The sequence below is a fragment of the Pinus tabuliformis genome, chromosome 5_1, assembly GCF_031772625.1.
Source record: "Pinus tabuliformis cultivar Carrire ecotype Pingquan chromosome 5_1, CPIR1, whole genome shotgun sequence".
NCBI lineage: Eukaryota > Viridiplantae > Streptophyta > Pinopsida > Pinales > Pinaceae > Pinus > Pinus tabuliformis.
Window position 1 is genome coordinate 289669649 of NC_142305.1, and position 16482 is coordinate 289686130.

The 16482-nt window shown below is 36.1% G+C and overlaps 1 long non-coding RNA gene across 1 annotated transcript; it reads left to right on the forward strand.

Annotated features, from left to right (window-relative positions):
* Nucleotides 1-7263: 7263 nt before the first annotated feature.
* LOC149164479 (uncharacterized) lies at nucleotides 7264-15113 on the forward strand. The gene is made up of 4 exons (XR_016260244.1): nucleotides 7264-7442; nucleotides 7534-7630; nucleotides 8294-8356; nucleotides 14881-15113. It is a non-coding gene; the product is annotated as an uncharacterized LOC149164479 (long non-coding RNA).
* The last annotated feature ends 1369 nt before the right edge of the window (nucleotides 15114-16482 follow it).

Sequence of the window (16482 nt, forward strand, 5' to 3'; positions counted from 1 at the left end):
TTCATGTAATTATAGTCTTCATATCTGAAAATCTATGCTTTATTTTTGTATAATTATCTATCATGTAAACCAACTTAGATCCATCTTAAATATAGATCTAACTTTTTCCTTACAATGTTTTGAGAATAGTCCTTATGTTTGAAAAGCTAGGAAAGCCTGGGTGTCTTATAGGCAAAGCTTTGACAAAAAAATTAAGGAATCTCATTTCAATGATTTTGATTCATGTAATTATAGTCTTTATATCTGAAAATGTGTGCTTTATTTTTGTATAATTATCTATTATGTAAACCAACTTAGATCGATCTTAAATCGAGATCTATCAAGCCCCAAGAGGGATCAAATCTCTCCAGGTGCAAAACTTTCCTCAATTTCAATCTTTAAACCTCTTTTTTGAGTGCAAAACTTAAGAAAAGTTTGCACCTTGAGAAATTTGATCCCTCTAAATGCTTGATAAATCTAAAGTAAAAATAAATCTAAATTGGTTTTAAATTTCAGAAATATTTTTTCTAAATGAATATCTCTTAAAAAAAAAAAAATTGCAATAAAACATAACCATAAGGTTTATTAATAACTATGGAGATTCATCTCTTCACCCTAAAAAAATATTTATGTTAAGTGATGGTAGATGTCTTTATATATATATATTACATTGGAAACTATTTATTAGCATTATTTTTTAGAATTTTAATTTATCTGAATTAAAATTTTAAATTATAAAATTATCTCCCACATATAAATATTAAATAAGAAAAATATTCTATTAATTAATAAAATTTAACATAAATTTTTATATATATTTTAGTATGATCTTCATCATTTATGTTATTTCATCATGTTATTAATTTTCTCTTATATCTAAAATTAAAGAAATGCAAAGTTTAAATATTAATGAAATGTAAAATATTTACACTAAAATAAGAACATAGTAATAATAATTAAAGAAATATTAGTAAACAAATTACAAACTGAAAGAAGCAAATAGAGAAAACAAAATAAATAAAGATAAATATAGGTTAATTCATATTACTTTCTATCAAATAGAGAAAACAAAATAAATAAAGATAAATATAGGTTAATTCATATTACTTTTTATCAAATAGAGACAGGTTTAATTGATGCTATTCAAACAGGTATAGTGGGGGACTTCCTTATTGGGGTAAACCTAGTGGTTGGATCAGTTTGCAGTTGAGAAGGGGTATATGGAAAAATCAAATCAATCTAGCGAGCAAGCAAGAAGCACAAGGAGACATTCTTTTCGCCAATTCTAAGGTAATATGGAAATCTTCCATTTTGTCTTTCATAAAAGGATCAAACTCAGTAAGGAATACGTCCAAGATCAGGGTCTCGATCTGCAACAGAAACATCAGGATCTCGGCCACAAACACCATAATCTCGCTTACGAGTTTATGTAAGTTCTAGTGTCTATAAATACAATTATTTTTAAAGAATCAAAAAAACATGATAAGTAATTGAGCATAAAGTTAACTTAAATAGAGTTAAGATAAGTTGTAATAGCTATAAATATGTTATACTTAGTAAAAAATCAATTTTAAAAAGATTAGGAAAAATTATAAATGAAGATGTTATTATAGAAGACTAAATTGAATTAAGAAAGAAATTCAAAACTTAATAAAAGTAAAAAAAAAATTTAAAAATTAGAAATAAAAATGTTATTATTAGAGATAAAGACTATAACGACAATAATAAATATGAATTAGAAACACTCCAAATCCTCTCATGGAACTTTCATAGTTGTCCATGCAGTATAGATTGGCTCTCAACTAAAATTGATATACAACTTCTTGAAGCTTGAGTGCACCAAGAAGTTAAGGTCTCTAGAATAGAACAAGAAATCTTACAATGGAGAGGTTAGAGATATAGCTTGTTATATTAAAAAAAAATATTCATCATATTATATTTTATAAAAAATACCATTTTCATTAGTGCATGAAGATGAGGATCTCATATATTCATGTTAATAAAATTTACATTAAAATTCTTTATTTAATTTTTTATAAGAAAAATAATCTAGATAAAAATGGTCGATGTATATTTTAAAAAACATTTATAATTTTGATGGAAATATACTCTTACCCGGAGATAACGATATAAAAATCTATAATCAAGTTATTATTTTTAAGTAATGATTTGAATCCTAATCATCTAGCGTTATATGAGGACTTCCTTTCACTAGCAATTATGGAAGAATCTCAAAAAACTTTATGGGAGATAATTTGTTTGGAATCGTGATAATCAAGCTCGATAGTTCTCCAGATATTATAATTTGAAGTGGCTGAATTAAGTGGTTTGAACCCAACCAAAAAAATTGTATTCCCATGTATTCTTAGACTATGTCATATCCCATTTCCCGAAATACAATGGAATGTTTCTCCCTCCTAAACATTCATGAACCCAATCCTAATTCTAAAATTTTTCATATACAAATCTCATTTAGGAGAATTATACTGACCAAAAGCACTTAGTTTTTAACAAAAATAAAATTTATTTTTTTAGGGATTAAATCAACACTTAGATCCCATATGAAACAAGATCAACTAGCGTTGCGGTAGTCCCTGCCCACGTGTAATTTCAGTTCAGTGGTCTGTGAAGCAATTTTGCAATATGAACCAATTTGCAATCTTAAAATAGCTTGGTTATCAATTACAGTTCTGACTGAGAGTAAAATTCTAACCGTTAATAAAATTCTAACAGTTTTATATGTTTTTCACTCTCCACACCCCACTAGGACCTCGAATAAACGGTCCACATAAAGTAACACGCCACAATTATTTGATATCTGGTCAGATGCCAATAGCAGAAAACCCATAATAGATGTAATAAAACTACATCTAAGGTCTAGTGCAGAGGATTTGATCACAACATATAAAATCTATCGGAAATGGAGCATCCGATCAAAGACTTGGAAAAATTAATTTCAAGCGACTTTTCTACACTGAACATAGTTGGGTTTTCTACATTGATGGGAGAAAGGCTTTCTCACTTTGATTGAACCGTGTTGTCTCATTTTCATATAAAATTAAACAACCTTGAATGCCAACAAGAGACATTTGTTCATTGGTTTATTCATGTTGTGGCAACTTGCATTGCATTTGGTCACTGACACTGTGTTGAAGTTATGTCAATTGCAGTTTTTGGAATCTTATGGTGGGAGAGGTGATGGTGAGAGAAGTGAGGTAAGGAGAAGTTAAATAATTGACTTTTTTAATTATTCAAAATTTCTGTAGTAATTATCAAATTTCAAAATATTATAAGATATTCCAAAAATCTGCTAACCACTACACATACAATTCCCCATCTCTTACGATATGAACGAAGCGATTGGAACCCTCCGAACAGTAAACATCTAAATAGTTCTCGACGCATCACTATTTCCGAATATAAGATAGATGTGCTTCATGGCAGAGCAAATGTTCTTGGCATAGGAACCATGAATAAAAAAACACACAGTTTTGTTGACATACATATATAAAACAAAAGAAGTCGCATGTTGTCATCGGGTGCGCACTGAAATCAAAGAATGAATGATGCAACTAGAATTAAATTACTACAATTGGTACTCTTTCCACATAATATTTAAATTTCAAAATATGTTACCATCAACTGCAAAGATATTGCTAAATCTGAAGAAGAAAAACCAAGAAATTTTAATGTGCATCAAAAAAAATTGACGTTACAACTGAACAGCCGCCAAGAAAAATCATCTTTTTCAATTTACTTGTAGTATAATATATTATATGTACATTCCAGATGAAATCAAGGCCAATATTTGATTGCTATCATATACACAAGCAATTTATAAATAGCGCATAATTGGCATCTCAAGACTACTTCCAAAATGAAATAGTTGTATATTAATTTGGCTAATAATTCGTTATTCTCATCATCCATTGCCTTGCGCGTCTTTGCACAGAGAGAAGCCACGTACTCTAAAGGCTTTGTCCATTAACATATATCCAGCATCCATTGTTTGCACCTGGAATATAAGAAGATCAAATATCAGTTGCATTCAACTATGCAATCAAAGACTGAGAAAAAAGCAATCAGCATCACGAGTATGGCAGCAGACAAACCTCCGATTTCCTCTGGTTCTGGCCCTCTCCAAATCCAAGATGAAGTGAGTACCCCGTGCTTGACTGCCAACTCGTTTTCACTGTTTCAATGCAATGATGAAATGAAGTTACACCTCTAAAGCTAGCAGTCAATCCCATGTTTTGCATCTTAGCCATCAGATAATATATGATGTTCTGTTTGTGTTTTATCATATACCCAGACAATTTCTAGAAGCCCATACCAGCTACAACGTTAAATATTATATAACATTGTGTGGATAGTAGCCGTCGTGAAAGCAGGCTTTTTCCAGTTAACACAGAAAATATTTTTAGGTTATCCCACTGCAATTCCATATCACACAAATATTAATATTGTGGTGTAAGTGGTGTAGGAAAGGTCCTTCAATCTGAAAATGAACTGTATGGAAATTTACCAGAAAAAATAAAATTGTTGACATTCTTTTGAACACCAAACCTGCTCTGTCAATTCTGTTCTTAATATAAGGGACTAATAATTCGTTTTCCAAATCACCATTCTTTTGAACACCAAAGCTGCTCTGTCACTCTGTGCGCATAATTCAACCCAACTACACTACACTGCTCTGTCACTTTGTGCACATAATTCAACCCAACTACACTATACTTGTAATGCAATGCTTATTGAGGCGATTGAATCATCAAGCATTCTTTGGTCTTGCAAGGTTAAAACTTAAAAGCACATAGGGCTTCTTGCACACTTACTGCTTTTAGCATATATATCTTCAATTATTTTATAGAGTGGATGACCCTTAACACGTTGATTCAGTTCCCTATCCCGATGCAGATATAGTAGGAGATCCGGATCGATACTCAGAAGGAGCCGGAGCAAATCCAATTCTTATAAAGAAATCATTGATATATAGAACATAGCTTTCTAAATTAGTGGGAGGTTTCACTCAACAAGGTCAACAGTGGATATGACCGAAGCTAATCAATCGTTTATAAGGCGTTTTTGGGTAGAGCGGTTTAGATTGCCCTAATAGGTACGCATAAGTATTAAAGAAGCACTTTTCTTTATTATATGGGGCTTCTTGCACACTTACTGCTTTTAGCATATATATCTTCAATCTTTTGTGTTGCAGGCTTAAAAGCACATGTGGCTTTTAACAAACTAGTTGCATTCAGTTATATCTTCATATCAATTAAAATTGATTAGCTCTTCTTAGATTCCATGCATCAACTCTCCACGAGCAAAGTAGTCTCCTTATGGCAAGCATACTATTCATATTGTAAAAGAAAATTGAAATGATTTACGACAGGACTACCATTACTGAAAAAACCTTTTCAGAAGGCATTCATTTGGAGCACATTCAAACATTTTTTTATGTTTTGTAAATTATTCGAGGACAAATTACTTGAATCTCTTACATTAAACAGGATTTTTTAAAACATGGCATGTATGCATTCCATGATATAAAACCACCATATGCACATTAAAAGTTCCCTTTCATACAACCAAACATTACTTGAATCTCCTACGTTAAACAGACTTTTTTAAAACATGGCATATATGCATTCCATGATCTAAAACCACCATATGCACATTAAAAGTTCCCTTTCATACAAGAAAACATGTTTCTTGCTACTGATGCCAACTATTAAGCACCGTACTGAAGCACATTTCATTCTTGATCAAATGCATTCAACCCCATCCGAGAAGAAGCATCTTCCGCCTCAAAGTTTGAATTACAATGGTAGTGAGTTTGTAATGATGGGTTCCTAAAAGACCCACAAAAATTACCAGGCCTATAACTCCCTTTGAATTCTGCTAGCAAAATGGCATGCTCTAAGAGGCTATTTCGAAACTTGAATCTCAAATACAAGCAAGGAAGTACGTTGAAACAGAAAACACAGATTTGGAGATGACATCGAATCACTTAATGGTCATTCCAGACATTCTTTGCAAGAAAGAATTAATGGCAATACAATCCATATTGTCAAACGTTTCTTTAGAAGCCTGTCCAAAAAAATTCGTTGAAATTTTAAACCTGAATGTGAAAGTCACCCCATGATCACAGGTAAAATGGCAAAGGCAGATTCAAAGACAATCTTTAGAAGCTTTTAGACATTTTTTTTTAATGGGGGAATCAACAGCAATCCCAGTCACATTGCTAAAGATTTCCACTATAGCCTCCGTAGAAAACTTTGAGTGGATATTTTGGAACCTTAGCTGTAGTCCTTGCCATATAATTGCATCCCTTATATATGGTGTCATTCCTTATGCTCAGCTTATAATATACTTATACTTCAACTTTGCTTAATTTGTATTAATATTTAACAAAAATAGAAACAAATCAACATATTTAATGTTTATTTGACATTAGCTTAATTTGTATTAATATTTAACAAAAATAGAAACAAATCAACATATTTAATGTTTATTTGACATTAACTTTCACAACAACACTAGAGCCAGACATATAATTGCATCCCTTATATATGGTGTCATTCCTTATACTCAGCTTATAATATATTAATACAAAAATACTTATACTTCAACTTTGCTTAATTTGTATTAATATTTAACAAAAATAGAAACAAATCAACATATTTAATGTTTATTTGACATTAATTTTCACAACACTAGAGCCAGAGATTTGAAGCAGAAGCATGCTACACAATAACAAGAAGTAAGTATTAGCCAAAAGTAAGCATGATTATTAAAGTATGTTATAAAGGCCTTCAATAATGTTTTTTTTTACTAGTTAAGACTAAATCTAAGTACCCATGGGGGATTTGAACCGGTGACCTATTGCAAGGAGTGCCTTAGCAGCGCACCCATTCACCGTCAATCCAAAGCCCCCAGACCTTCAATAATGTTAACTAGCTTAGCAAGGCCTTTTTCCAACGCTTTTTAAAAATTCTTGCTTGCTCTTTTAGAAATCCCTATGCCAACCTATTATGTGACCGTGCATTTTAATGAACACAGAAAACATGACTTATTTAATAAAAAATTAGAATTTGAAAAATGTTCTGGGTATTTCAAAATGTCGTTGAACTTTCTGGAGACCGCTGGGATGCACCCAAAACAAAATTATTTTGCCGGCGATCACAACGGCACACCTGTCCACATCTCCATCGAACGGTGCAAAGCGTACATCGGCAGTTTACCTCGCACCCTGCTCCGCCCTTCCCACCCAGGCTGCCCATTTGCACAACCTTCCAACCACAGCAACGCCCGGAGATCAGCGTCTTCATTTTTTTACCAGCAAAGGGTTTTTTCCTTCGTTTTCTTAAAAATGAGGCCTTTCACTGAACGGGTTTTCGTCAGAGACAGTTCTCTCTAGCAGCTCACAACAATCCATGGCCCTGATAGCTTGGGCGAGTTTCTTTGTAAAATATCCAATAGTTGCAAGAATTTCTGGTCCCTTGTTCTTTTTCCCTTTCTGAAATTTAACACTGCTGTTTTTTTCTGTCTTTTCAGAGGGCTTTGCTCGCTGGGCAGTTTCCTTGGAGATGCATATTAGGCCATTCTGCTAATCACTGCGGCAAAACTCTCGGCTCATCAACGTCATGCCCAGGTCCGTTCAGGTCACCCCAAATTTTCCAATTGTCAAGCCTCCATTCATGGGCTCTACCAGCCACAACCGGATAATCAAGATTTCGCACTGCCTGCTAGGGTTTCCTTGGGAAGCATGGATACAAGCTCTGAACAACACCTCTATCAACGAATATTGACACTTAGAACTGGTTTCTTTTAGTCTTTTTCACTCTTTTTCCTAGCGAGACACACTAGCGTCTGAAATCATGAATGAACCTAATGTCATTAATGTCATTAGTAGGGGCTCACCTAACCAGAGAGACTGTTCAGTAAAGTACAGATATAGCAAGTTTATACTGAAATAATTTCCCCATCCCAAGAGTGCGAGGAGCTTTCTTGCGCTGCCTCTCCTCCCCTAAGGTTTTAATACTAAGTGTTATCTTATTAGATTAAGCTCTAATTTGTGGTTAGCTTTAGTTATAGAAACAATGGTGGTTAGCATCATACACTCGAATTTATTTTATTCAGCGAGTGTTCTGTCGTTTTTTACTCCATGACTGGTTCTAGAAGATTTTAGAACAAAAATACTTTAAATTTTCTTGAATCCCCCAGAAATTACCGACAAAAAATGTCATATAAATTTTTTTTTAAAGCTTTATATAGCATGAGATCATGCAAAATCTTTTATTTTTTGTGTTTTCAGATTACGGTTAAATCCGCTAAGTTATTGTGAAGCTCTTGAGAATTGAAGGTTGTCCTCCGCAAGGTAATGGAATTGAAAATTGTAGATAATTTCAATTAAGAAGTGGAAAATTGTTTCTTGCGAAGTATATTTTCTCATAAATTGTTTTAAATCTTCTTGAATCCCACAAAAACTGTTGGGTATTTTTAATGGGGAAAATACCAAAACCAAAATAAAAATTCACCACAGAGACAATGCTCTGTTTACTCTGTCCAAGATCTTTTGACAGGGAACCTCTTAAAACCAAAATGACTCAGATGACACCATTACACAGTCACAAAGCATTTCTATTAATTAAAAACAAACATTATGTTACATATTTTTTCCTCTGTGCAAAGAGGGAATCAAAAAAAAACTTTGCTGCTCACACAGATTTTCCACTGCTGTGGATATTACAGAACCAATTTAATTGTGCTCATGTGTTTTTAACAATACCCAATAACCATTACAGCCCCTGTTCCATTAAATTCTCGCACTGATGTGCGTTTTGTGCTTACAGAAAAAAAGAACCAAAAAAAAACTTACTTAACATCGTGCGCAGGCACTACCATAAAACTGCCGCACGTAGACCTTTTTTTTTAACATATGACAACGTGTTTATAAAAAAAAAACATATATAAAAAATATAAAGCGTATGCCCATAACTATATTAAAAATACCTCCACCAAAAACTACAAACAACATTAAAGATCATAAATTCCACTACGGCGGTCAACGGGAAAAACTTCCACTCCACTCAAAAATTGATTTGACGCGGGCGGTATGCATCTTCGGGAAGTCAACGGCTGAGATTGTGCGCCCAGATCGCTGAGATGATCCGACGTGGTTCGCACACCATCCTCGGGCAAAACAAACGGACTTTAGCGTCCGGGGAAAGCGGTTTCGTCGTTCGTACTGGGGACGCGTGGCGGAGTGTGATTGCGGCGGCTCCCTTCATACGGAAACAGCCATTTGCAAATGGCGGTGCGGGGAAGACCGGGCGGTTTTCCAAAACCACCGCGCTGTTGAAATTACAATTTAACACTCCCCTTTAATTTTAACAGTCGCGCGTTCAGTCATTGCCAAGCATTTTCTCAAAAATTCGAAACTCTTCTGAACCAGTGGCTTTGTCAAAATGTCTGCAACCTGTTCCTGGGTCCTGCAATGTTCTAGGACGATTTCGCCATTGTTCACCAATTCTCTGATGTAGTGAAACCTTGTATCAATGTGTTTCGTTCTCTTATGAAACACTGAATTCTTTGACAAAGCAATAGCAGAGCTATTGTCACAAAAGACCACTGTTGCTTTTGCCTGCTCTTGGCCTAAGCTTCTCAACATCCTTCTCATCCATACTGCCTGACATGCTGCTGTCGTGGCTGCCACATATTCTGCCTCTGCTGTAGATAATGCTACTATGGACTGCTTCTTAGAAGCCCATGAAATGGCTCCTGAACCCATATTAAAAACATAATCGGAAGTGCTCTTCCGATCATCTACACTTCCAGCCCAATCGCTATCTGTGTACCCAACCAAATCTGAACTTTCTGAGACACTATATAATATGCCAAACATTTTGGTACCTTTGACATACCTTAAAATTCTTTTTGCTGCCTGTCAATGTGCCTCCTTCGGCCTCTCCATGAACCTGGAAATTAAACTAACAGCATACATTAAATCAGGCCTAGTTGTTGTTAAATACATAAGGCTGCCCACAATGCTTTTATACAAGCTAGGATCAAAATCCTTGCTGCTGTCCTCTCTGCTGAGTTTTAATCCCATCATTGTGGGAGTGATTGCTGCCTTGCATTCTTCCATCTTAAATCTGCCCAAAACTTGATTTACATATCTTGCTTGAGATATAAAAATTCCTTTTTCATTTTGATCTACTTCTATGCCTAAGAAGTATCTCAACAAACCCATGTCAGTCATTTCAAATTCATCCTTCATGACTGATTTAAAATTCTCAATAAGATAAATATCATTTCCAGTGAAAATAACATCATCTACATACAAGACAACAATTAAAATTTTACCATCCTTTTCCTTGATGTAGACTGTGGGTTCTCCTTCACATTTGTCAAATTCATTATCCAATAGATATGAATCTATCCTGCTGTACCATGCTCTTGGCGCTTGCTTCAGCCCATAAAGAGCTTTCTTCAATTTGCACACTTTGTGCTCTTCACCTTTCTTCTCATATCCGAGAGGCTGTTCCACATAAACCTCTTCCATTAACACTCCATTTAGGAATGTTGACTTCACGTCCATTTGGTAGACTTTCCATTTCTTTTGAGCTGCTATGGACAGCACTGCTCTCACGGTTTCCATTCTTGCAACCGGGGCGAAAGTCTCCTCATAATCTCTTCCATACTGCTGCTTGTAGCCTTTGACAACCAGCCTTGCTTTATGCCTTTCAATCTTGCCTTCAACATTGCTCTTGGTCTTGTAGACCCATTTCACACCAATGACTTCTTTGCCTTTCGGTAGCTCAACCAGATCCCATGTTTTGTTTCTTTCTATGGCATTCATTTCCTCATCCATAGCTTCTATCCATTTCCTATCTTTAATTGCATCCTCGAAATGAATAGGATCATCAACATGACAATACAAGGCAAACAAAGAATTCATTCCTTCATCATAAATGTCACTTAAATTTCTAAACTTCTTACCTCTTTCACTTGGTGTGCAAGTGCTTGAAGATGCACTTGAATTTCCTCCTTGTGGTGTGCTTGGAGAAGCACTCTCATTGATCCTCAATGGTGTCCCTTGCTGTCCTTGTGTTGGCGCTGCTGTTTGGGAATGCATTTCAGCCACCTCCTCTTCATCTTCATCATGAGACAAACAGTTCTTGACATTCACTGTTTTCTCTATGCTTCCATCCCAAGCTTCTTCCTCAATGAATTGAACATCCCTGCTTACAAAGAACTTCTTGGTAGATGGGATGTACAGCCTATAGGCTTTGGATTCATCACTGTATCCAATAAAGATGCATTTCTCCCCTTTGCTGTCCAACTTCCTCCTTAGCTGATCTGGAATGTGTGCATAGGCCACACATCCAAAAACTCTCATGTGGGTGACTCCTTGCTTTCTCCCACTCCATGCCTCTTCTGGCACTTTGTTCATGACTGCCTTTGTAGGACACCTGTTCAAAATATAAACTGCACAATGTACAGCTTCAGCCCAATACTCATTTGGCAAATGCTTTGCCTTCAACATGCTCCTTGCCATCTCCATGATGGTTCTGTTCTTCCTTTCAGCAACTCCATTTTGCTGTGGGGTGTATCGAGTTGTGAACTGTTTATGTATTCCATTTTCTCTACAAAACTTTAGGAATTCATTTGAGATATACTCACCTCCTCTATCAGTTCTCAAAACTTTTATGTGCAGCCCGCTTTGGTTCTCCACAAGTGCTTTGAAGTTTTGGAATTTCTCAAAGACTTCACTTTTGTTCTTGAGGAAATATATCCAAGTCTTTCTTGTAAAATCATCAATGAATGTCAAGAAATATAGGCTGCCAGCTAATGATGGAGCTTGCATTGGTCCACACAAATCTGAGTGGATAATCTCTAAGGGTGCCTTTGCCCTTATACTTTTCCCTGATGGAAAACTCTCTCTATGTTGTTTGCCCAATATACAACCTTCACAAAGGCTGTCCGGCTTCTCTATCAATGGTAATCCCTTTACCATTCATTTTCTGCTCAATAAGTTTAGACCTCCAAAATTTAGATGCCCGAATCTCAAGTGCCATAACCAGTTCTCATCCTTTGGCACGCTTTGGAAGTCCTCTTGGGTGACTACTGCCATTTCCCTTTTGTTCTTCATGTCTGCCCTGATCCGGAGAGGGAACATCCTGTTCCTTGTCATCTTCACTTCAGCAATGCATCTTTTGCTGGGTGGTATATCCATGATGGTGCACACATCATTTACAAAGTAAACATTGTAACCCTTTTGGACAAGTTGTCCAACACTCAATAGGTTACATCTCATTCCGGGGACATAGTAGACATCTGCTATGGTTTTCCTTTCTCCTTGCTTTGTAAATATTTTTACCTCCCCTTTTCCCATAACAGACACTTTACTATCAGTTCCTAGTGTGACCTCTGATTTCAAATTCTGATTTAAGGCTGAAAAGAGGGCTATATTCCCTGTCATATGGTTGCTGCAACCTGAGTCTAAAAACCATATGTCCTCACTATGTGTTTCAGCCATGTTACAAGCTAACAGGACATTTCCTTGACTGTTCTTTTCTCTTGTAACATTTGCATTTTGTCTGATGTTCATATCATGTTGTTTCTTTCTACAATCACTAGCATAATGTCCATACTTTTTGCAATAATAGCATTGAACATTAGATTTATCATACCTTTGTCCTTGAGCCTGATACTGATCTCTTTGTTGGCTGCTGCCTTGACCTTGGTTCTGATTTGCATTGCTGCCTCTTCCTTGTGCATTTGATGGGCTGTTCTTTCCACCTCTGTTCTGGCTTCTGCCTCTTCCTCTTCGGTTTCCTCTTCCTTGACCCCTTCCTCTTCCAAAGGACATCTGGGTCTTGAAGGCTTGCTCAAGGGATGAGTTTTCATTCCTACTCAACCTCTGCTCATGAGTTATCAGTGATGCATGTAGCTCATCAACTGAATAGTTTGAGAGATCCTTTGTCTCTTCAATGGTGGTGACTATGGCATCGAACCTTGAAGGTAAGACCCTCAATATTTTCTCCACAATCCTTCTATCTTCAATGGTTTCTCCATGAGTTCTCATTTGTGTGATTACACCAATCACATGAGTGAAGAATGAGTCAATGTTATCTGACTCCTTCATGTTCAAGTTCTCAAAGTCCTTTCTCAGCAATTGTAGTTTTGTTGTCTTCACTCTCTCCATGCCTTGATAGGTTGTCTTAAGGGTTTCCCATGCTTCATTAGATGTCTTAGCTGCTGCTAACCTTGGAAATATACTCTGGTCTACTGCTAGATACAACAACACACGGGCTTTTGAATCCTTCTTCCTATTACTCTTCAGCTGATCCTTCTCTCCCTGAGTTAATGCATTGAACTCAGTTTCATCTGCTGGTTCTTCAAAACCATCTTCAACTATTTCCCATAAGTCTTGGGAAGCAAGCAAGGCTTTCATAGTTATTGACCAGTAGTCATAGTTCTTCCCATTAAACTGTGGGAGCTGGGTATTAAACATACCCATACCAGTGCTTGTGCTGGCCATTCCTTGACTGTGTATTTAAAAAAAACTGACTGTTTCTTTCAGCAGCAACACAAAGAAAAAACTTTGAGAAATACCTGAACCCTTCGTTGTCTGAGTCTTCTGTCTGCCTGAGAAGTTTTGCTGCAGCAACAACCTTCTCCCTTCAGCTTCTTTAACTTCTTTAAAGAGCCTGAGCCTGCTCTGATACCACTGTTGGGTATTTTTAATGGGGAAAATACCAAAACCAAAATAAAAATTCACCACAGAGACAATGCTCTGTTTACTCTGTCCAAGATCTTTTGACAGGGAACCTCTTAAAACCAAAATGACTCAGATGACACCATTACACAGTCACAAAGCATTTCTATTAATTAAAAACAAACATTCTGTTACATATTTCTTCCTCTGTGCAAAGAGGGAATCAAAAAAAAACTCTGCTGCTCTCACAGATTTTCCACTGCTGTGGATATTACAGAACCAATTTAATGGTGCTCATGTGTTTTTAACAATACCCAATAACCATTACAGCCCCTGTTCCATTAAATTCTCGCACTGCTGTGCGTTTTGTGCTTACAGAAAGAAGAACCAAAAAAAAACTTACTTAACATCGTGCGCAGGCACCACCATAAAACTGCCGCACGTAGACCTTTTTTTTTTAACATATGACAACGTGTATATAAAAAAAAAACATATATAAAAAATATAAAGCATATGCCCATAACTATATTAAAAAGACCTCCACCAAAAACTACGAACAACATTAAAGATCATAAATTCCACTACGGCGGTCAACGGGAAAAACTTCCACTCCACTCAAAAATTGATTTGACGCGGGCAGTATGCATCTTCGGGAAGTCAACGGCTGAGATTGTGCGCCCAGATCGCTGAGATGATCCGACGTGGTTTGCACACCCTCCTCGGGCAAAACAAACGGACTTTAGCGTCCGGGGAAAGCGGTTTCGTCGTTCGTACTGGGGACGCGTGGCGGAGTGTGATTGCGGCGGCTCCCTTCATACGGAAACAGCCATTTGCAAATGGCGGTGCGGGGAAGACCGGGCGGTTTTCCAAAACCACTGCGCTGTTGAAATTACAATTTAACAAAAACGTTGTTTAACTTTTTAAGGCTTTATAGACAGTAGGCCATATAGAATTTTCTAATTTCTGTCCTTTCAAAGAACAGTTAAATCAACTAAGTTGTTGAGAAGCTCTTCAAACTTGAAACCGGAGCTTGAAATACCTCTGATCCTAAGCAAAGTAATGGAATTTAACATTGTAGATAATTTCCATAAAGATCTTAAAGATTAATTCTTCGGACGGATATATGATCAGAAATTGTTTTATTAATTATGCACTACATATTTTAAATTTTTGTGCAGGCATGAGATGGCCTTTTTGGAACAATTCGTTGGCGATTCAACCAGTAGTCTCTTGACAAAATTGTTTAATTGAGGGGCGAGTGATAAAAAGAAGTCGATGACTACTAATCTACAGAGACCGGACAAAAACAAAGGAATCTGCTTACGTTTATTTGCTCTGCGGTAGGGTTAATTATCTTTGTAAGGTTTATAAACCTAGATGAAACTCGCAAAATATTAGACATTTCTCTTAATATGGCTGGATATTTCGAAGTTCAACTTTTCTGTCTCCATTTTTTTGTTTGTTTAGTTTAGATTTTGCACTGTGCGTAGTCTTACTATTTTCACATCATGTCTATCGAATATTATGATGTCCATTGAATATGATAATAATATTTGCATATGAACTTTTCCCCTATTAATTTAGAGTCCCTGGCTAAGACACGGTTTCTAGCATTAGCAAGCCATACCAGACACATCGCTCAGCACAATGTTTTCACAATATATTCATCTACGCAGCAAACTGGGTGTGGGATAAGGGTCACCCAGCTACTGCAATTTCAATTTATTCATGTAGATTAAAAAGAAAGAATAGTCAAGCATATGAAAGTTGCTAATAGAAGACAACCACTGATGTGTGAAAGAACTCTATTGCTCTAGATCGTTAGTATCCATTAGCATTGGGATTGCAACCGATAGAAGATACTGTAGTAATGCATAACTCTGAATATTTTCATTCTCTAAACAAAGCAATTGGGAATTTGTAACTTTTTTCATAACTTGAAGGCCTCGTTTAAAGATGGGAGGATAATTGTTTATTTGTTGTCACATAAGCAAGTCCTACACAAGCAAGTCCTAAACGACAGTAGCTCCAATAAAATTTGCAATGTGCTCCAAAAATTTTCACAATGTTTAGTATTTCTAAAAATGTAGATTTACATAGAGGTGGTAATTGCAGATGTGAAAAAAATAAATATTTAACAATTATGCAGAGTGTCTCTACAACTATTACGGTTGAAAATAAACCAATTGTGGATACGATACTTAACAAGTGTGTATTACTATTGAAAATAAACAAATTGTGGATAGGATACTTAACAAGTGTGCAGGTTCTCTGCATCTGGTATTGTTGAACATTAAGAATCACGCAGGTTCTCTCTGCACTTGTTATTGTTGAATACTAACAATTAGCAATTGAGCAGGTTCTCTCTGTAGCTGCTATTGTTGAACACTAACAATTAATAATTGAGCAGGTTCTCTCCGCAGCTGTTATTGTTGAACAATAACAATTTCTGCAGATTGTCTCTGTCTGGTTTACCAATAGGTCTCTTAGTCTGGGCATTATTTACCAACATCTCTCCTAGTATGGGCATCTCAACCCTATCTTAGTATGGGCATGTCAACTGTAGCATAAAGTTACCATACGAAGTGAAGACATGCGAAGTATGCAGGTGTTGAGGCTGCAGACGACTGCCAAGTGTGGAGGTGGAAGGGGACCGCAGATGTTGAGGCCACACGGCATAGAGGTGGAAGGGGACCGCAGGTGTGGCCTCTCTCTCCGCAGCTGTTATTGTTGAACAATAACAATTTCTGCAGATTGTCTCTGTCTGGTTTACCAATAGG